Raw genomic sequence first — 19,732 nt, 5'->3', positions numbered from 1 at the left:
ATTTCCTATTCTTTGTCTCTCATTCTTCCTAATTCAACATCAGCTATTTCTCAAAAGGCACCCTGCAGAACACTTGCACCAGGATTACCCAGGTGAACATGTGCATGTGTGTATGTGTAGGTTGAGGGGGAGCATGTTAGAAGTTCACATTTGTAGACTTTGCTCTAGACATTGTATATCAGAATGTGTGGGGACATTGTCTTTAAAAACAGTGATACATGGGGGCACCTGGGTGGCTCAGTCAGTTAAGCGTCTGACTCCGTCTCAGGTCATGATCTCATGGCTTGTGAGTTTGAACCCCACCTCAGGATCTGTGCTGGAGCCTGCTTCAGATTCTGTGTCTCCCTCTCTCTCTACTCCTCCCCAATTCGTGCTCTGTCTCTCTCTGTCTCTCAAAAATGAATAAAAAATGTTTAAAAATTAAAAAAAATAAAATAAAAACAGTGATACATGTTACTTATAGAAATATTACATATTTTTTAAAACACTGATTTTTCCCTTTAATTCTGTCTTTAAGATATTTCCATGTTCATATATATATGTATAGCCAGCTGCATCATCATTTTAACGTCCATGAGTGGGGAAGGGGCAGAGAGAGAGGGAGACACAGAATCTGAAGCAGGCTCCAGGCTCTGAGCTGTTAGCCCAGAACCCGATGTGGGTCTGGAACTCAAAAACCATTAGATTGTGACTTGAGCCGAAGTTGGACACTGACTTGAGCCACCCAGGCACCCCCTTAATGTCCGTATATTTATCGTAGGTGTTTTTTCAAAGAGTTCCATGTTGTAGGACATTTAGATTATTTGTAAGTTTTCATGGTTATAAAACATGTTGCTTGCCTCCTCGTATATGCATCTTTAAATACTCAACTGCTTATTTCCTTGGGACAAATCCCTAGATATGCAATTTCTGATCAAAAGTATGTATTTTTAAAAAGATTTGGTAGGGGCGCCTGGGTGGTGCAGTCGGTTAAGCGTCCGACTTCAGCCAGGTCACGATCTCGCGGTCCGTGAGTTCGAGCCCTGCGTCGGGCTCTGGGCTGATGGCTCAGAGCCTGGAGCCTGTTTCCGATTCTGTGTCTCCCTCTCTCTCTGCCCCTCCCCCGTTCATGCTCTGTCTCTCTCTGTCCCAAAAATAAATAAACGTTGAAAAAAAATTTAAAAAAAAAAAAAAAAAAAAAGATTTGGTATGTGTTGCCAAGTTGCCCTTGAGAGTTGTTTTCCCAATTTGTATTTACACCAAATGTGTCTTAGTATCTGTTTCTCTACACTCTTGACTTTCTTATTTATGCCCAAACTCTTATCATTCTTTTAAATCTTTGACAATAAGCAAGAAATAGTATCTTTTTTATTGTTTTGATTAATTATTTTAATCTTGTGTTGTCTTTTAATGTAATAGATAAAATACTTCACATTATTTTCTTCTGCTAGATTATTCACTTTTTTAGGAGGTATGTTTTTGAGTCTTTTATTTCTTTGTATTTGTCCTTCCTGGAACCTTGTCCTGGATAAGTACTCAGTCAACTTTTATATATTTGATTTGAATTCCCAACAATAGCAGATTCTTCAACTCTCATTTCCAGATTTAGAACATGTAAAATGATTGTTAATCTCTCAGTCCCACCTATACACCGATTCTGACCAGTCAGGAGCTGCATCTTCATGTGGTTCTTAGTTTCATATTAAAAAAAATTAAGAAAGTTAATTTGAATTAATTAAAATGTGGACTTAATATTTGAACAAAGGTTAAGTGAATTCTAATTTATTTAATTGGTTGGCCTGAAAAAGAGAAATGGAAAAGGTTATTTAATAAGGTCTCAATTCTGTAAGCAGGTATTACATAGAGGATAGAAGAAACTGAAAGAGTTCTTGCACCTGGAAGAGTTTAAGCTAGGTATAATAAAAATAATCTCAGTGTGGTTGTTATGAGACATTAAAATAAATTCTCTGGTGGAAGTTAAGTGTTTTCTGAAAATCTATCGCCCTCTGAATGGTCCAGGTGCAATCTTTTTATGGAATGGGAACCTACGAGTTCTTGAAGGATTGGGCTGGGGCTTTCTTTATTTTATTTTATTTTTTTATCTCTTAAGACCAGAACCAAATTTCGGTTCTGGCTACCACACGTATAGCTGCCCAGAATGTTTACTTACAAGTGTTCCTAAGCGGGGCGCCTGGGTGGCGCAGTCGGTTAAGCGGCCGACTTCAGCCAGGTCACGATCTCGCGGTCCGTGAGTTCGAGCCCCGCGTCAGGCTCTGGGCTGATGGCTCGGAGCCTGGAGCCTGTTTCCGATTCTGTGTCTCCCTCTCTCTCTCTGCCCCTCCCCCGTTCATGCTCTGTCTCTCTCTGTCCCAAAAATAAATAAAAACGTTGAAAAAAAAATTTAAAAAAACAAGTGTTCCTAAGCAATCAATAGCAATGTAGTAATATGGAGAAAGTCCTGTTTTCCAAAATGCCTCTCAGGAAAAAAAGTAAATATGATAGGAAGGAATACGACCCTTGGAATGGTAGAGAGGCCACTAGTGGGGTATTTATGGGGAACATGAAACAGTAACAAAAGGTGTTAAACTCTTTTCTAAGGAAAGCGTGTCTAGTTATGTATTTCCCAAGAAAGGTAAGTCCAGTTCTTATTTTGTTGAGTGGCAAGTACCTTTTAGGGGCAGAATTGAATTATTTTGATCAATAGAAGGGAATACATACCACCAGAAGTCCTCGTTGTGGTCCCTCTCTGAGCAGAGAACAGCCTCTTTGATGTTGAATGAAGGCATTGTGGTGGTATCTGGATATGATCTAAGAATAGGAGAATAGGAGATCTAGGAATGGAGGTTACGTTTTGAGGAATCCAGAATTCTGTCTTAGATATATTTTGTTTGAAATGGCACATTCAAATAGCTTTGATACTTTTTTTTTAAATTTTTTTTAACGTTTATTTATTTTTGAGACAGAGAGAGACAGAGCATGAATGGGGGAGGGGCAGAGAGAGAGGGAGACACAGAATCGGAAGCAGGATCCAGGCTCTGAGCCATCAGCCCAGAGCCCGACGTGGGGCTCGACGTGGGGCTCGAACTCGCGGACCGTGAGATCGTGACCTGAGCTGAAGTCGGACGCTTAACCAACTGAGCCACCCAGGTGCCCCGTCTTTGATACTTTTAAATAGATTTGTCATGATTCGACTTGGTACCCTCTTGAGAAAAATCAAATCTTATGAATTGGAATTACGGTAGCAATTTTTCAAAGAAAATTTATGTGGGCCATTTTATATTTTAATCTTAGCTTTTCCAAAACTGACATTTACTATTTTTTAATTAAAAATTTAAATAAACAGATATAATACAGATACATGGGTAACTCATTACAATTTTTTCTGCATTATTTAGTTTGAACATTTACATATACCATATAGCTAATGAATTATATTTTTAGTTATGCAAAGGGCAACTGAGGACTGTGAACCTACTCCTGTCTCTGAGCATTTCCCCTATAAACACTGTTCCAGGTTTGGTGTGTTTGCTCTCTGATCATTTAAGGAGTGTGACTTGTTTGCTCAACTGTATGATTATTTATTTATTTATTTATTTATTTATTTATTTTTCAATATATGAAGTTTATTGTCAAATTGGTTTCCATACAACACCCAGTGCTCATCCCAAAAGGTGCCCTCCTCAATACCCATCACCCACCCTCCCCTCCCTCCCACCCCCCCATCAACCCTCAGTTTGCTCTCAGTTTTTAAGAGTCTCTTATGCTTTGGCTCTCTTCCACTCTAACCTCTTTTTTTTTTTTCCTTCCCCTCCCCCATGGGTTTCTGTTAAGTTTCTCAGGATCCACATAAGAGTGAAAGCATATGGTATCTGTCTTTCTCTGTATGGCTTATTTCACTTAGCATAACACTCTCCAGTTCCATCCATGTTGCTACAAAGGCCATATTTCATTCTTTCTCATTGCCACGTAGTACTTCATTGTGTATATAAACCACAATTTCTTCATTCATCTCAACTGTATGATTTTAATAGAGTCTTGAGAGGAAGAGAAGATAAGGCTGTGCTCAATTTGTCATCTTTACCTGATTCTTAATATTTTCTTGATAAGTCATGTTGCATAGTTTTAATACTCAGATCTTATATAGTTATATGGGCAAATGAAAAAAAAATGAGAAACTAATATACTGTGAGAGAGATAGTGTCTTAAAAGGTATTTGTATCTAATTTCATACTCTATCAGAAGAATATCTTGATTACAAAACTGCCCATTTTTGTGTTGTTGGCTCATTATTCAAGTAATTACGTAGTACGATTTAGGACCATTCTGTTACTGAGGAGCTTTGAAATGAAGAGTTACGTTTTTATCCTAAAACTGTGCATTTTTTTTTAAACTGTGCATTTTTAATTAGAAAGTTAAGTCGATAATAAGAGTGCTTAACATGCCAAAAGGACTTCTCAGTTTGGGTGGAATTAGTAACATGAAGTTTTTACTGATCAAGAGGATAAAGTCAACAAGGTTGTAAGAATTATGATTTTTTGCGATTTTATCCATTTAGATGCTCAAATAAGACTTTACCTTAACTGACTAAATATCTTTATTCAACATAGTATTGGAAGTCTTAGTCTCTCCAATCAGACAACACGAAGAAATAAAAGGCATCCAAATCGGCCAGGAGGAGGTCAAACTTTCACTCTTCGCAGATGACATGATACTCTATATGGAAAACTCTACAGATAACACCAAAAAAACTGCTAGAACTGATCCATGAATTCAGCAAAGTCACAGGATATAAAATCAACGCACAGAAATCAGCTGCATTCCTATACACCAACAATGAAGCAACAGAAAGAGAAATCAAAGAATCGATCCCATTAACAATTGCACCAAAAATCATAAAATACCTAGGAATAAATCTAACCAAAGAGGTGAAAAATCTATACACTGAAAACTGTAGAAAGCTTATGAAAGAAACTGAAGAAGACACAACAAAATGAAAAAAGATTCCATGCACCTAGATAAGAAGAACAAATATTGTTAAAATGCCAATCCTACCCAAAGCAATCTACATATTCAATGCAATCCCTATCACAATAACACCAGCATTCTTCACAGAGCTAGAACAAGTAATCCTAAAATTTGTATGGAACCAGAAAAGACCCCAAATAGCCAAAGCAATCTTGAAAAAGAAAACCAAAGCCAGAGGCATCACAATCCTGGACTTCAAGCTACACTACAAATCTGTAATCATCAATACAGTATAGTAATGGCACAAACAAGGCACTCGGATCAATGGAACAGAATAGACCCACAAATGTATGGCCAACTAATCTTTGGCAAAGCAGGAAAGAATATCCAATGGAATAAAGACAGTCTCTTCAGCAGGTGGTGCTGGGAAACCTGGACAGCAACATGCAGAAGAATGAACCTGGACCACTTTCTTACACCATGCACAAAAATAAACTCAAAATGGATGAAAGACCTAAATGTAAGACAGGAAGCCATCAAAATCCTCGAGGAGAAAGCAGGCAAAAACCTCTTTGATCTTGGCCGCAGCAACTTCTTACTCAACATGTCTCCAGAGGCAAGGGAAACAAAAGCAAAAATGAACTATTGGGACCTCATCAAAATAAAAAGCTTCTGCACAGTGAAGGAAACAATCAGTAAAACTAAAGGCAACCGACAGAATGGGAGAACATATTTGCAAACGACATATCAGATGAAGGGTTAGTATCCAAAATCCATAAAGAACTTATCAAACTCAACACCCAAAAAACAAATAATCCAGTGAAGAAATGGGCAAAAGACATGAATAGACACTTCTCCAAAGAAGACATCCAGATGGCCAACCGACACATGAAAAAATGCTCAACATCACTCATCATCAGGGAAATACAAATCAAAACCACAGTGAGATACCACCTCACACCTGTCAGAATGGCTAACATTAACAACTCAGGCAACAACAGATGTTGGCGAGGATGCGGAGAAAGAGGATCTCTTTTGCATTGTTGGTGGGAATGCAAGCTGGTGCGGCCACTCAGGAAAACGGTACGGAGGTTCCTCAAAAAATTAAAAATAGAACTACCCTACGACTCAGCAATTGCACTACTAGGTATTTATCCAAGGGATACAGGTGTGCTGTTTCGAAGGGACACATGTACCCCAATGTTTATAGCAGCACTACCAACAATAGCCAAAGTATGCAAAGAGCCCAAATGTCCATCGATGGATGAATGGATAAAGAAGAAGCGGTACATATATACAATGGAGTACTACTCGGCAATGAAAAAGAACGAAATCTTGCCATTTGCAACTACGTGGGTGGAACTAGAGGATATTATGCTAAGCGAAATTAGGCAGGGGAAGACTATCATATGACTTCACTCATATGAGAACTTTAAGAGACAAAACAGATGAACATAAGGGAAGGGAAGCAAGAATAATACAAAAACAGGGAGGGGGACAAACCATAAGAGACTTAAATATGAAGAACAAACAGAGGGTTACTGGAAAGGGTGTGGGAGAGGGGATGGGCTAAATGGGTAAGGGGCATTAAGGAATCTACTCCTGAAATCATTGTTGCACTATATGCTAACTAATATGGATGTAAATTTAAAAAAATAAAATTAACAACAAAAAAAAAAACTTTAGAAAAAAAAAAAAGTAAAGGGATAGAGAAAAATCTATCACCAATTGGATATCAAAGGAAAGCCAGGGCAGCAATACCTATATTGGAAAAATAGACTTTAAAACAATGGCTCTAACAAGAGGCAAAGAAGGACTCTATATAATCATAAAGGGGACAATCCAACAAGAATATATAACATTTGTAAATATTTATGTACCCAACATGAAAGTACCCAAATACATAAAACAGTTAATAACAAACATAAATAATCTATAGTAATATAATAATATTAGGGAATTTTAATAGACATAAAGTAAATAATCAATAGTAATATAATAATATTAGGGAACTTTAATACCCCACTTACATCAATGGACAAATCACCTAAGCAGAAAATCAACAAGGAAACAATGGCTTTGAATGACACCCTGGGCCAGATGGATTTAACAGATAAGTTCAGAATATTCCATACTAAAACAGTAGAATACACATTCTTTTCAAGTGCACATGGAACACTCTTCAGAACAGATCACGTATTAGGCCACAAAACAAGCCTTGCAAATTTACAAAGACTGAAGTCATACGATGCATCCTTTCTGACCACAACGCTGTAACTCTAGAAATGGACCACAAGAAAAAATCTGGAAAGACCACAAATACATGGAGGTTAAATAACATGCTATTAAATAAAAAATAGGTCAACCAGGAAATCAAAAAAGAAATTAAAAGTACATGGAAACAAATGAAAATGAAAACACAACATTCCAAAAAACTTTGGGATGCAGCAAAAGTGGTCCTAGGATGTAAATATATAGAAATGCATGCTTACCTTAAGAGCAAGAAAAATCTCAAATAAACAACCTAAGCTTACACCTAAATGAGCTAGAAAAACAACAAACAAAACATAAAATCAGAAGAAGGAAGGAAATAATAAATCTTAGAGCAGCAATTAATGATACAGAAACTAAAACAATAGAACAGATCAGTGAAACCAGGAAATGGTTCTTTGAAAAAAAAAATCAGTAAAATTGATAAACCTCTAGCCAGATTTATCAAGAAAAAAAGAGAAAGGATGCAAGTAAATAAAATCACAAATGAGGAGAAATAACAAACACCAGAGAAATACAAATAATTGTAACATATTATAAAAAACTATATGCCAACAAATTGGACAACCTAGAAGAAATGGATTAATTCCTAGAAACATATAAGTTACCAAAACTGAAACAAGAGAAAATAGAAAATTTCAACAGACAAATTACCAGCAAAAAAATTGAATCAGTAACCACGTATCTCCCAACAAACAAAGTCCAAAGCCAGATGGCTTCCCAGGGGAATTCTACCAGACATTTAAAGAAGAGTTAGTACCTGGAGTGCCTGGGTGGCTCAGTATGTTATGTGTCCGACTTCAGCTCCAATCACCATCTCACAGTTTGTGAGTTCCAGCCCCGCGTCGGGCTCTGGGCTGACAGCTCAGAGCCTGGAGCCTGCTTCGGATTCTGTGTTTCCCACTCTCTCTGCCCCCCTCCCCCATTCATGTGCGTTCTCTCTCTCTCTCTCTCTCAAAAATAAACATTAAAAAATTTTACAGAAGAGTTAATACCTATTCTTGTCAAACTATTCTAAAAAAATAGAAAATGAAGGCAAAATTCCCATTTAATTCTATGATGCCAGCATTACCCTGATACCAAAACCAGATAAAGACACCATAAAAAAAAAGAGAACTACAAACTAATATTTCTGATGAACATACACGTAAAACTCCTCAACAAAATATTAGGAAACCGAATTCAAAACTACATTTAAGAAATCATTCACTACAATGAAGTGAAATTTATTCCTGAGTTGCAAGGGTGGTTCAATATTTGCAAATCAATCAACGTGATACAGCACATCAATAAGGGAAAGGATAAGGACCATATGATCATTTCAATAGATGCAGAAAAAGCATTTGACAAAGTACAACATCCATTCATGATAAAAACCTTCAACAAGGTAGGTTTAGAGGGAACATACCTCATCATAGTAACAGCTAACATCATCCTCAATGGAGAAAAACTGAGAGCCTTTCCCCTAAGGTCAGGAAGAAACAAGGATGTCCACTCTCACCCCTTTTATTCAACATAATACTGGAAGTCCTAGCCACAACAGTCAGATAAGATAAAGAAGTAAAAGGCATCTAAATTGGTAAGGAAGAAGGAAAACTTTCACTGTTAGCTAGTGAATGTCTATAACAGTATTAGCTAGTTATGTCTATAACATGACACCATATATAGAAAACCTGAAAGACTCCACCAAAAACTGAGAACTGACAAACAAATTTAGTAAGGTTACAGGATACAAAATCAACATACCAAAATCTGTTGCATCAATAGCAAAGCAGCAGAAAAAGAAATTAAGAAAACAATCCAATTTACAACTGCAACAAAATAATAAGATAACTAGGAGTAAATCTAACCTAGAGGTGAAAGATCTATACTCTGAAAACTATAAAATGCTGATAAAAGAAATTGAGGACGACACAAAGAAATGGAAAGACATTCCATGCTCCTGTACTGGAAGAACAAACACTGTTAAAATGTCTATGCTACCAAAAGTAATCTATACATTTAATGCAATACTTATCAAAATACCAAAAGCATTTTTCACAGAACAAACAAAAAAAAAAAACAATTCTAAAATCTGTATTGAACCACAAAAGACCCCAAATAGCCAAAGCAATCTTGAAAAACAAAAACAAAGCTGGAGGCATAGCAATTCCAGACTTTAAGTTATTATTACAAAGCTGTAGTGATCAAAACAGTATGGTACTGGCACAAAAGCAGACACACAGATCAGTGGAACAGAATACAAAATCCAGAATTAAACCCACAATTATATGGTCAATTAATCATCAACAAAGCAGAAAAGAATATCCAGTGAGTAAAAGACAATCTCTGCAACAAATGATGCTGGGAAAACCAGGCAGCCAGACACAGAAGAATGAACCTGGACCACTTACACCATACACAAAAATAAATGGATTTTTTTATTAAAATGGATTAAAGACCTAAATGTGAGACCTAAAGCCATAAAAATACTAGAAGAAAGCACAGACAGTAATTTCTCTGACATCAGCATAGCAAGTTTTTTCTAGATAGGTCCCCTATCTAGGGGCAAAGGAAACAAAAGCAAAAATAAACTATTGGGACTACATCAAAATAAAAAGCTTCTGCACAGCAAAACAAACAATCAACAAAAGTAAAAGGCAACCTACAGAATAAGAGAATATATTTTCAAATGACATATGTGATAAAGAATTAGTATCCAAAATATATAAAGAACTTCTAAAACTCAACACCCCCCCCAAAAAAAAATCCAATTTAAAAATGGGCAGGAGACATAGACATTTCTCCAAAGAAGATATACAGATGGCCAGCAGATACATGAAAAGATGCTCATTATCACTTATCATCAGGGAAATGCAAATCAAAACTACAGTGAGATATAACCTCACACAGGTCAGACCAGGTAAAATCAAAAACGTAAGAAACAACAGGTGTTGGCAAGGGTGTGGAGAAACAGAAACCCTCTTACATTGTTGTTGAGAATACCAACTGGTGCAATCACTCCGGAAAACAGGGGGTGGGAGGTCCTCAAAAAGTTTAAAATAGTACTGCCCTACACTCCAGCAATTGCATTACTGGCGTTAATGGAAAGAATACAAACAGATTGAAAGGGATACATGCACCTGTATGCTAAATATTTGGTTATCTACAATAGCCAAATTAGGGAAGCAACCCAGTGACCATCAACTGATGAATGGATAAAGAAGATGTGGTATATAATTACAATGGAATGTTATTCAGACATTAAAAAAAATGAAATCTTGCCATTTGTGGTGACAAGGATGGAACGAGAGTATTATGCTAAGCAAAATAAGTCAGTCAAAGAAAGAAAAATACCATATGACTTCACCATATGTGGAAGTTGAGAAACAAAACAAACAAGCAAAGGGCAAGAGAGAGAGAAAGAGAGAGAGGCAAACCAAGAAACAGACTCTTAACTGCAGAGAACAAACTGATGGCTACCAGAGGGGAGTAGCGTGGGGGTACCAGTGCAATAGGTGATCGGTATTAAGGATTGCACTTGTGATGAGCACTGGGTAATTAAAATAAAAACTTCTTAAAAAATGATTAATGTATCAAATTTATTGCATACTTTAAAAGTACAAATCATCTTTAATTTTGATGACACCCACTAATAAAGTTCTATTCTAATAAAAAGAAAGAAAGAAAGAAAAAGAAGACTCTGTTCTTTTTCAATTTCTTAATTCTTAACTGGCATGGCATTAGGGGACCAATTAGGTAGGAAAACCCTATAAATAAGTTGCTCTAGTGCTCAGTAGGATATATCTCCAATCTTCCTCGAACATATATTTGTAAGTAATATGATGACTATAAAGCAACCCACAATAAATTGTTTAGGCTTCAAATGTCATTCACTATGCAGCAATTCCATAATTATTTCCATCACTTTTCATGATGTCTGTAATTTACCAGCTAAACCTTCATGACGTTTTGTTGCCAAAAACTTAAGTAAAATTTTGTGGCCAATTTGAACTAAGTTCCCTAACATATGTTGTCTAAAATGTACAGTTAGAGTTATTCTGCAATCAATAAAAATTAAATTCAAAAAACCTGAATGATGGCTAAGCCTCTAAAACTATGCAGTTGCTGCCAATTCTTTTTCTTTCAAATGAGGTACAAAAGCATGTAAGGCAGCTAAGGTAAAATTCCCAGACTCTGCTCACCTCTCACCAATTACTATGTATGTGTTTTGTGTGGGATGTCCATAAAAATACAATTGTGTAACAGAAAGAGCAGGGATTTAGAGAGGATCTGATTGACCCAGCCTGAGTTACATGGTAGGCAGGATTCTAATATGGCTCCCAAGATCCCTGCCCCAGCTATTGGTACACACCCTATATAATCCCCCTCACTGGAGCTGGAATTGTGAATAAAATGCAATAGTTACTTCTGCAATTACATTATAATACATAAAACTCCACTGTAGTAAACTAGAGAGTAATTCTTCTGATGGCCTTAAAGAAGCAAACTACCATGCTGTAGAGAGGGCCACCTGATAAGGTACAACCTCTAGCAGCTGAGAATGGTCCTCCACTGACAGCTAACAAGTCCTACAACCACAGAAGCTGAATTCTGCCAACAACTAGTGACCTTGGAAGAGGACCCCAAGCCCTTGATGAGACCAAAGTCCCAGTCACCATCTTGAAATCTGGTCAGACCCTAACAGCAGAGAACCTAGTCAACCTACAACCACACTCATGACCACATTCCTGACACAAATAGAAACTGTGAAATAATAAGTTCATGGTGTTTTAAGTCACTAAATTTTTTTAATTTGTTTTGTAGGAAAAAAAAAAATATATATATATATATCACATGATTACCGCTTAGAAAGAAGAGGTGGGATACCTTGATTAACAGCTGAAGTAAGGCTGTATCCAATGAAGGTGAAGTGGTCCTCTTTAAGCACAAATGAAGTGTCATCATCAGTTGTGGGGGAAGGATACTGGAATAAAGAAAAACAAAAATAATCCACCACAATATATTAATTTTCTGATATCTCATAGGCCTTCAACATTCAACTCACAACTCTCTCCTACTATTGACTCTATTGCCATATACACACTCCTTGATCTACACGCCACTGAGCCAGAGACCAACAAAGAATACATGAAGGCAACAAAATCTAGTAACACTGGGCAAACATAACAAATTAGTCTTAAATCTACCACTAATTAGCTACATGACCTTGGGCAAGCCATTCATGGGCCAGTTTCCTGTCTATAAAAAAAGGGGGGGTGGGGGTTGGACTAGCTTTAACGTCTCTTCCAACATTAAAACTGTATGAATTTTTCATTCAAAAAAAAAACAAAAAACCACCACTGGGGCAACTGGGTGGCTCAGATGGTTGAGCATCTGACTCTTGATTTCTGCTTGGGTCATGATTCCAGGGTCATGGGATCAAGCCCTGGGTTGGGATCCTCACTGAGCATACAGCCTGCTTAAGATTCTCATTCTCTCTCTCTCTCTCTCTCTCTCTCTCTCTCTCCCTCCCTCTGCCCCTCTACCCCTGCTCACATGCTCTTTCTCCCTCTCAAAAAAAAAAAAAAAAAAACCACCAAAATAATTCAAAATAAATTTTGATTGCTATAAAAAGAGCCAACACTGCTCCTAAAACATAACCCCTCCCCTCAGTATTCTGCCTCTGAAAGTGGCATCAAGAAAGGCTTTAGAGAAAGCCATAAGATATTTGCCCTCCACACCCAAATTGTTTAATAAAAGCTACCACATAAACGAATCTGGGGGTAGTTTAGAGGGGGACCTTTGTAGAGTAAATCAGAATCAGAATCACCAGGGGACCTTTGTAGAGTAAAATGTCCACGATTGAAAATCAACGTTTTAGGTTGCTACTGTGAATCATAATACATTTATGTTATAATTATGTTGGAAACATGTATTTTACTTCTTTTTCCCTTACCTGCCATTTATTGCGTTAAATGGCATTGCTAAAGACCTAAAGTTGCAACTGAAAATTCATCTGTAAATTCACACTTTGTGAAAACACCTATAATAATTTTTGATCTCTTGAATCATTTTCACAACATGATAAATCAGAAAAAAAAGCAATTTCATTTTCTGAAAACCTACATTAACTCAAATAAGCTGAAAATTAAATGTTAATGTAGTTATTTCACTTCTGAAATGTTGCAAAGAAATTTTAATCACAGTTGTTCTCACCAAATACATATTAACTGTGTAACAGATTATTTTCCTTTGCAGTCTTCTCTTCCCAACAAAAATAAACCAAAAAATGAACAAGAAACCCTCAGAGTAGATTTCTCAGTTAAATTATTGTAACCATAATAAATTCCCATTACTGTCAAGCTTTTAAGTGAAGACAATTCCTAAAAGGGGAAGGGGAGGTTAAGGAAGAAAAAAGGCTTTCAGTAAATGCTATCATTCAACTGCACAGAAGAAAAAATTTTTAAGAAGACTTCCAAATCAAGATACAACTAATATAATAGTAAGATTAAATGATAGGTTATTTCACAGCACAAGAACAAGGTATTATTTCTTCTTGGAAAATCTCTATTGGAAAAGTGCCAAATAAAGTTCACATATATGGTGAAACTTATGCCTGGGATTGTCAGGAGTAACTTTGTTCCCGTATAGTATTCATAGAAAAATTGGGACCATTCCTGTAGCTTTGTCAAATTAAAAACAGACCAAAAAAAAAAAAGATAAAAATTCTAAAAATCTCAAACTAGATAAAAATTTTTCTTATAATTCTTATTTTGTTCCCCTTTAAATCCGTTTAGACACTTAGCACCGTAATTTAGTTAAAAGAAACAGTATGAAAAAAAAAACAGTATGGAAAATTCTCAAAAAAAATCACACATCAAGTGAGTTCACTTAACATCCAGGTTTCCAAAAGGCAAGGATTTGCCTTCCTGAGGTAACACTATGAGATACATACATGGTGAAGTCTCTTTCCATGAACGCTGTTAAAATTTTATGTTTAAATTTAAAAAGAAATTTAGAAATTTAGAAAAAGTCTACCTATTCTTTTTTCCCAAATCTTGCATCAACCATTTGATGCCCGGGGTAGGAGGGCGAGGGCGTATCTCCACGCGCGCGGGTAAGAAGCTGCGCTTGCACCCTGGAGTCTGCCGCACCCACCCACGCGCCACAATCCCGGGCCTCTGTTCCCTAAGGTAGGCGGCATAGAATGGACCTACCCGGTCTTAGAGCTTCAACAAAGTAAACCAAAAAAAGAGCCTAGCGCTGAAGGGAGGAAACTAATGATACTTAAAGGCAGAATGCAGACCTAATGCGCAGAACTTGGTTTTCAAACCACTTTCCAGGCTCCTCAACACTTGACAGCTGAGACCACACTTAGGGCCCGATTTCTTCCAGCAGGGCTCAACAGTAAAGCGATCCCTGGGGGCGGGGGCGGGGGCGGGTAATGAGAGACGGCTGCTTGGGGAGGAGCTCGGGAGAGTTGAGCCCACAAGTAGCAGTATGACTCCTCACGCCTCCCTCCATGCCGCACAGAGGAGGGCTCCAGGCGTCGCGGCCAACGCGGGAACGCAGAACACGCACACCCCGCAGAAATAGAAATTTTCCAGAGCGCGGGCCCGCAGAACTGAACAGAAGAAGTCTTTGTTTCACAGCTCTCTCGATGACCTAATGAGGAAGGGGGAGGGCAAAAATCAGGTCAGTGACCAGAAGCCAAACAAGTTTGCGATTTTCGTAATGCAGCGAAGGCAAGGGTTTCCCAGGCCTCCTATTTAAAAGAGTCTACTTAAACTCCTTCAGGGAGTTTCTATTTCTTAGCTTTCACGATGTAGTTCACGAAAGCTGTGCGGTCAGCCTCCGACGCCTCTCTAAACCGAGCTCAGGGAGTCTGCAGGCTCCGCCTCTTGGTGGGCATGGCGCGCCTGCGCGCAGTTATTGTACTAAAGTATTTGTGCCTGCGCATCGTCTCCGTGGCAGCGATGGCCGAGTGGTTAAGGCGTTGGACTTGAAATCCAATGGGGTCTCCCCGCGCAGGTTCGAACCCTGCTCGCTGCGGAAGCGGGTGGCTTCCTTTTTCCCTTTTTAAAGGTACACCTTAAAACAATAACCTTTACTTGAACTGCTGCATTTCCCATTCCTGCGAGCTAAATGGCTCACCTACAAAGTTTAATGTGTCAAAAGAAAAACCAATACGTTGCAGTGCTCCAAACATGTATTTACGCTAAAGAGAAAAATCTTCCTTTGTCGTAGCCAGCAAGGTAATGGTTTCAGAAACTTGGTCTTCAATGTGAAGGCAAGTTCGCGAAATATAAATAAAATAAGGTAAATATTGTCACAATGTTTTGGGCTATCACAACCCAGACAAGCTATCATAGGAAAACTGATGGCGAGGGTGGTAACGGGTTAAATAAGTGATAAGCACAAGGTGGTGAATGAGAGTGTTAAATCGCTATATTGTTCACCAGAAACTAATAGAATATTGTTAACTATCCTGGAATTAAAATAACTTAAGAAAAATAAAATAAAAATAAAACTGATGACAAGGTTAATGCCACCTCTTTTTCAATCCCAGAATCACCTTCAATAGTTGCCCCACTGCATCCAGAAGTGGTATGACTTGAGAAACAATAAAAAAAAATTTAAGTTTGACTTCTATAGCATGATAGTTACATCCACAGAATGGAACACCATGCATGTAGCCACTAAAATGATAGTGATGACATGAGAAGGCCTTCTCAGTTTTGCCAAATCCAAAATGTTGGACAGACTAGAAAACAATATATATAATCACATTTTTGTTAAACTATTTATAGAATCATTTTTATGGCAAGAATGGGACAAAAACACTAGGGGCTGGAAAGAAATAATCAAAATGTTAGCACTAATTATTATCTCTGGGTAGTGGAATTTGGAAAGATTTTAATAGTTTTAACAGTTTTTTGCTTAACATTGTAAAATGTGTGTATTATTTACAAAAAAATTTGTGTGGTCGCCTGGGTGGGTGGCTCAGTCGGTTAAGCGTCTTGCTTCGGCTTAGGTCATGATCTCACAGTCCTGAGTTCAAGCCCCACGTCTGGCTCTGTGCTGACAGCTCAGATCCTGGAGCCTGTTTTGGATTCTGTGTCTCCCTCTCTCTCTGACCCTCCCCTGTTCATGCTCTGTCTCTCTCTGTCTCAAAAGTAAAATAAACATTAAAAAATAATAATAAAAAGAAACTTGTGTAGTCTTTAAAACCATACACATCCTCTCTTTCTCCCTTTCACCTACTGTCACAATCTCCTCCCCACCCCACGATTGCCAGGTGTTCTTATGGAGTTCTCTAACACCTCAATGCTAGGGATGGTTTTCTGGGGTACCTGAAGTAGATTCCACCCACATAGCCCCCATCCCATTTGACACTTATCTCATCATATACATTCACCACATTCATTGACACTTATCTCATACATTCACCACATTCACATCTTCAGTCCATCCTCTCTTCCCAATTCCACCTCTTCTGGCCCCACGAAGTCACTTATAAATGGCTGTATTGGTTTCCTAGCTGGTCTCCTTCCCTCTTTCAGTCAGGATCACATTCTGCTGAAAAAAAAAAAAAACAAAATCCAACTCTAGTGACTTAAACACATAGGGACTTGTCTCAAGAAATCTGGGAGTAGGCAGTTCTCAAATGAAACAGGGAGCAGCACTCTTTCCATCTTTCTGTCCTGCCATTTAATACATTGACCTTGTCCCCTACTTGTTGTCTCATCATCCTAAGATGGTTGCTGTACCTCCAGAGCTCACATCTGTATTCAGCTAGGAAGGAGAGAGACAGGAACCCTCAGTTTATGTCTCATTTACTTGAACTGTGTAACAAGGCTACTACTAGCTACAAGGAATTCTAGCTGGGTATATAGCTATCCAAATCAAAATTGGAATTTCATTGGTAAGGAAGAAAGATGAATGGATACTGAGCCGGCAACCAACTGTATCTGCCACACCCCTCTAAAAGGAAAGGCAAAACTTGTAGGCATAAAGCCTTTGAAACAAGTCCCTTGTCTGCCTTCCTAGCCTTCCTTCTTCTCTCTCCCATCTCCTTTTGAGTTATTAACAGGCCTCCCAACACTGTATTATAGCTCATCATGCCTTTGAAGCTTTCTACATATTCACATACAATTACCTGAAATATCTTTCTCTTGCTTCCATCCTTCTCCCCTCATTAGTAAAAGAAGGTTGTCCATCATTTGAACCCCCTTCCTATTTAGAGGACTTGCTCTCTTTTTGAATCCAGGTACAAGGCTGCAATCTACCCTCCTGCCCCATTCCCATTATAGATGCTGAAAAAGCCACGTATTTGCTTTCCAAGACTCCCTTACAGCTAGAGAGGCAGGTTGTTACGTAGGCCCAGACAATCAGATATGCCCACCTGCAACTTTCAATCAGAGCTATTAATACAAAGAAGCAGGGAAGGAAAGGATGCATCCCAGTGGTTAAGAGAGGCCATAATGGCAACCATAGGCATTGCTACAGCAGCAGCACCAAGGCTGCAACTGGGGTTTATAGTTGTTCAGCATCAGTGACAGTATTGTCTATACCAGGCTGCCTTTGTGGTGTCAGCCTGAAATGATCTTGGATTTTGCCTAGCCAACTTACTCTTCTCTCATTTTCCAAAAGTGGCTTTGCAGCCTTCCTGGTAATTCTTTGAGCTATTCAATATTCTTACGGTAAGTTAGTATGTTTTCTGCTTAACTCAGCCCCAGTCATTTTTTTTCTTCCAAATACAAGATTTAGATTCCCTCCTCACTGCTTCATCACCTAATGGAAACTCATGTTTTCTCTTCAAGTATCTCCTTGTGGATAAAGCATTCCTGCAATCCCCCAGGCTGGTTCATAAGCCCCTTTTATATTCTCCTATCCCTAATATAGCAGGGATCCTATTGAAATGTTTCTGTTGGCCTCTCTTCCCATTAAGTGGTAAATTCCCTGCAAATATATAAGGCGTCATGACTCTTATCTTCATACCCCTGCCTAGCACAGAAAAGGTACTCAATAGGGGCACCTGGGTGGCTCAGGGGGTTAGGTGCCTGACTCTTGGTTTCAGCTCAGGCCATGATCTCAGGGTGCTTGGGTTCAAGCCCTGCACTGGGCTCTGTGCTGACAGTGCAGGGCCTACTTGGGATTCTCTCTCTGCTCCTTCCTCACTTGTGTTCTCTCTCTCTCTGTCTCTCTCAAAATAAAAAAATAAAAACTTTTTTTAAAAAAAGTAAAATAAAATTCACAAAACAAAGAAAGTAAGTACTTAACAAATTTTTGATGAAGGACTGAATAAATATATGAGTAAGCACACAAAACCACCTCCACCCCAAGAATGCCCCATGAAAGGGGATGAAGGGGTCAATAGCCATTTTCCTTTTGAAAGTCATTATCCTTTGCCTTAGTATGAATTAATTTAATATACAGTATCCTCCTCACAGTATATTTTTAATTTAAGAAGACAGAGAATAATACCCCAACAAGGTACCCTTCCTTCCCTTCCCATTGCCTTCCCTTCTCTTATTTTTTCCTCACCTTTTTCTTTTTCTCCCAGTCCCTTGCCTTATAGTGCTGAAAGGGCAGATTGAGCCAGGAGGCAAGCACATGTACATTTTCATCTCTGTGGGTCAACTCCCATTCCCATCTTCCTAAACGTGGTTCACTTTCACCCTGGCATTCCTATAACCCAATTTCAGCTCTCTCCATGGTAAGCAAAAGAAAATCTATGGAATATTTTACAGGGAAGATGTGGACAAGGTTCTGCAGTGTACTTCTCAGAGGAAGGACACTACCTCAACTCCTCTTTCCATGTTTCTCTACTCCAGAGTCCTCCAACCTCCTCACCTTCCTGTGCATCTCCTAGAGCCTGCTTTTTCCAGTCCAGCCTCACAAGGTACATGATCTTGAAGACTGCCCCTCAGGACCGCTACTTTTTCAATCTTTTATGCTACAGAGCAATTCCCTGTGCATTGGCTTCAGTATGCCCAGCAATCAAAGAGGCTCCCCTTCAAAGGCAGAGGAGGTTATAAATATGACACTGAAGTCTCCTTTTTACCCAAATATTTCTCTACCCACTTCTATGAATAAAAGATAAATCCTTCAACTTCCCAGAATTCAAAGGTTTTAAATGTAAATAGACTAAAGTGAACTTTTTTCAAATTGTGATCTGTTAGCAAATGTGGAACTCATAATCTTCCCTTCCCTTCCAAATCCATGTCCTTCTCTATGTTTATGTTCTTCACCCAGTTTGTGGCATCTCCAACCATGGAGCAGGACACACCCACTTGGAATCACCCTGATACTGCCTATCCTTTACCACATTGCCTATCCAACCCAAATACAACTGAGTTTACCCCTAAATATGCTCAAAATCTACTTTGTTCCAAATCTACCACTACCACACGGTCTAAATCAACATGACCTCTCACCTCCACTACATCTCAGCCTCCTGTCTTCCCCCATCCACTCTTCCTCCCTTTCAATCTGTTGTCTATAAAATAAAATTTTCTTCAAGATGTGCATT

General features: G+C 38.4%; 1 long non-coding RNA gene and 1 other non-coding gene across 2 annotated transcripts; one reads left to right on the top strand and one right to left on the bottom strand.

Annotated features, from left to right (window-relative positions):
• Nucleotides 1–2,702: 2,702 nt before the first annotated feature.
• On the bottom strand, nucleotides 2,703–14,706 carry LOC115527399. The gene is made up of 3 exons (XR_003972917.1): nucleotides 14,504–14,706; nucleotides 12,085–12,181; nucleotides 2,703–2,787 (listed from the first exon to the last, which is right to left on the bottom strand). It is a non-coding gene; the product is annotated as an uncharacterized LOC115527399 (long non-coding RNA).
• A 461-nt stretch (nucleotides 14,707–15,167) lies between these two features.
• On the top strand, nucleotides 15,168–15,249 carry TRNAS-UGA. Its single transcript has one exon. It is a non-coding gene; the product is annotated as a tRNA-Ser (tRNA).
• The last annotated feature ends 4,483 nt before the right edge of the window (nucleotides 15,250–19,732 follow it).

The sequence above is a fragment of the Lynx canadensis genome, chromosome D2 (assembly GCF_007474595.2).
Source record: "Lynx canadensis isolate LIC74 chromosome D2, mLynCan4.pri.v2, whole genome shotgun sequence".
NCBI lineage: Eukaryota > Metazoa > Chordata > Mammalia > Carnivora > Felidae > Lynx > Lynx canadensis.
The sequence above is the reverse complement of the archived record's forward strand: the minus strand, read 5'-3'. Positions and strand labels throughout refer to the sequence as shown.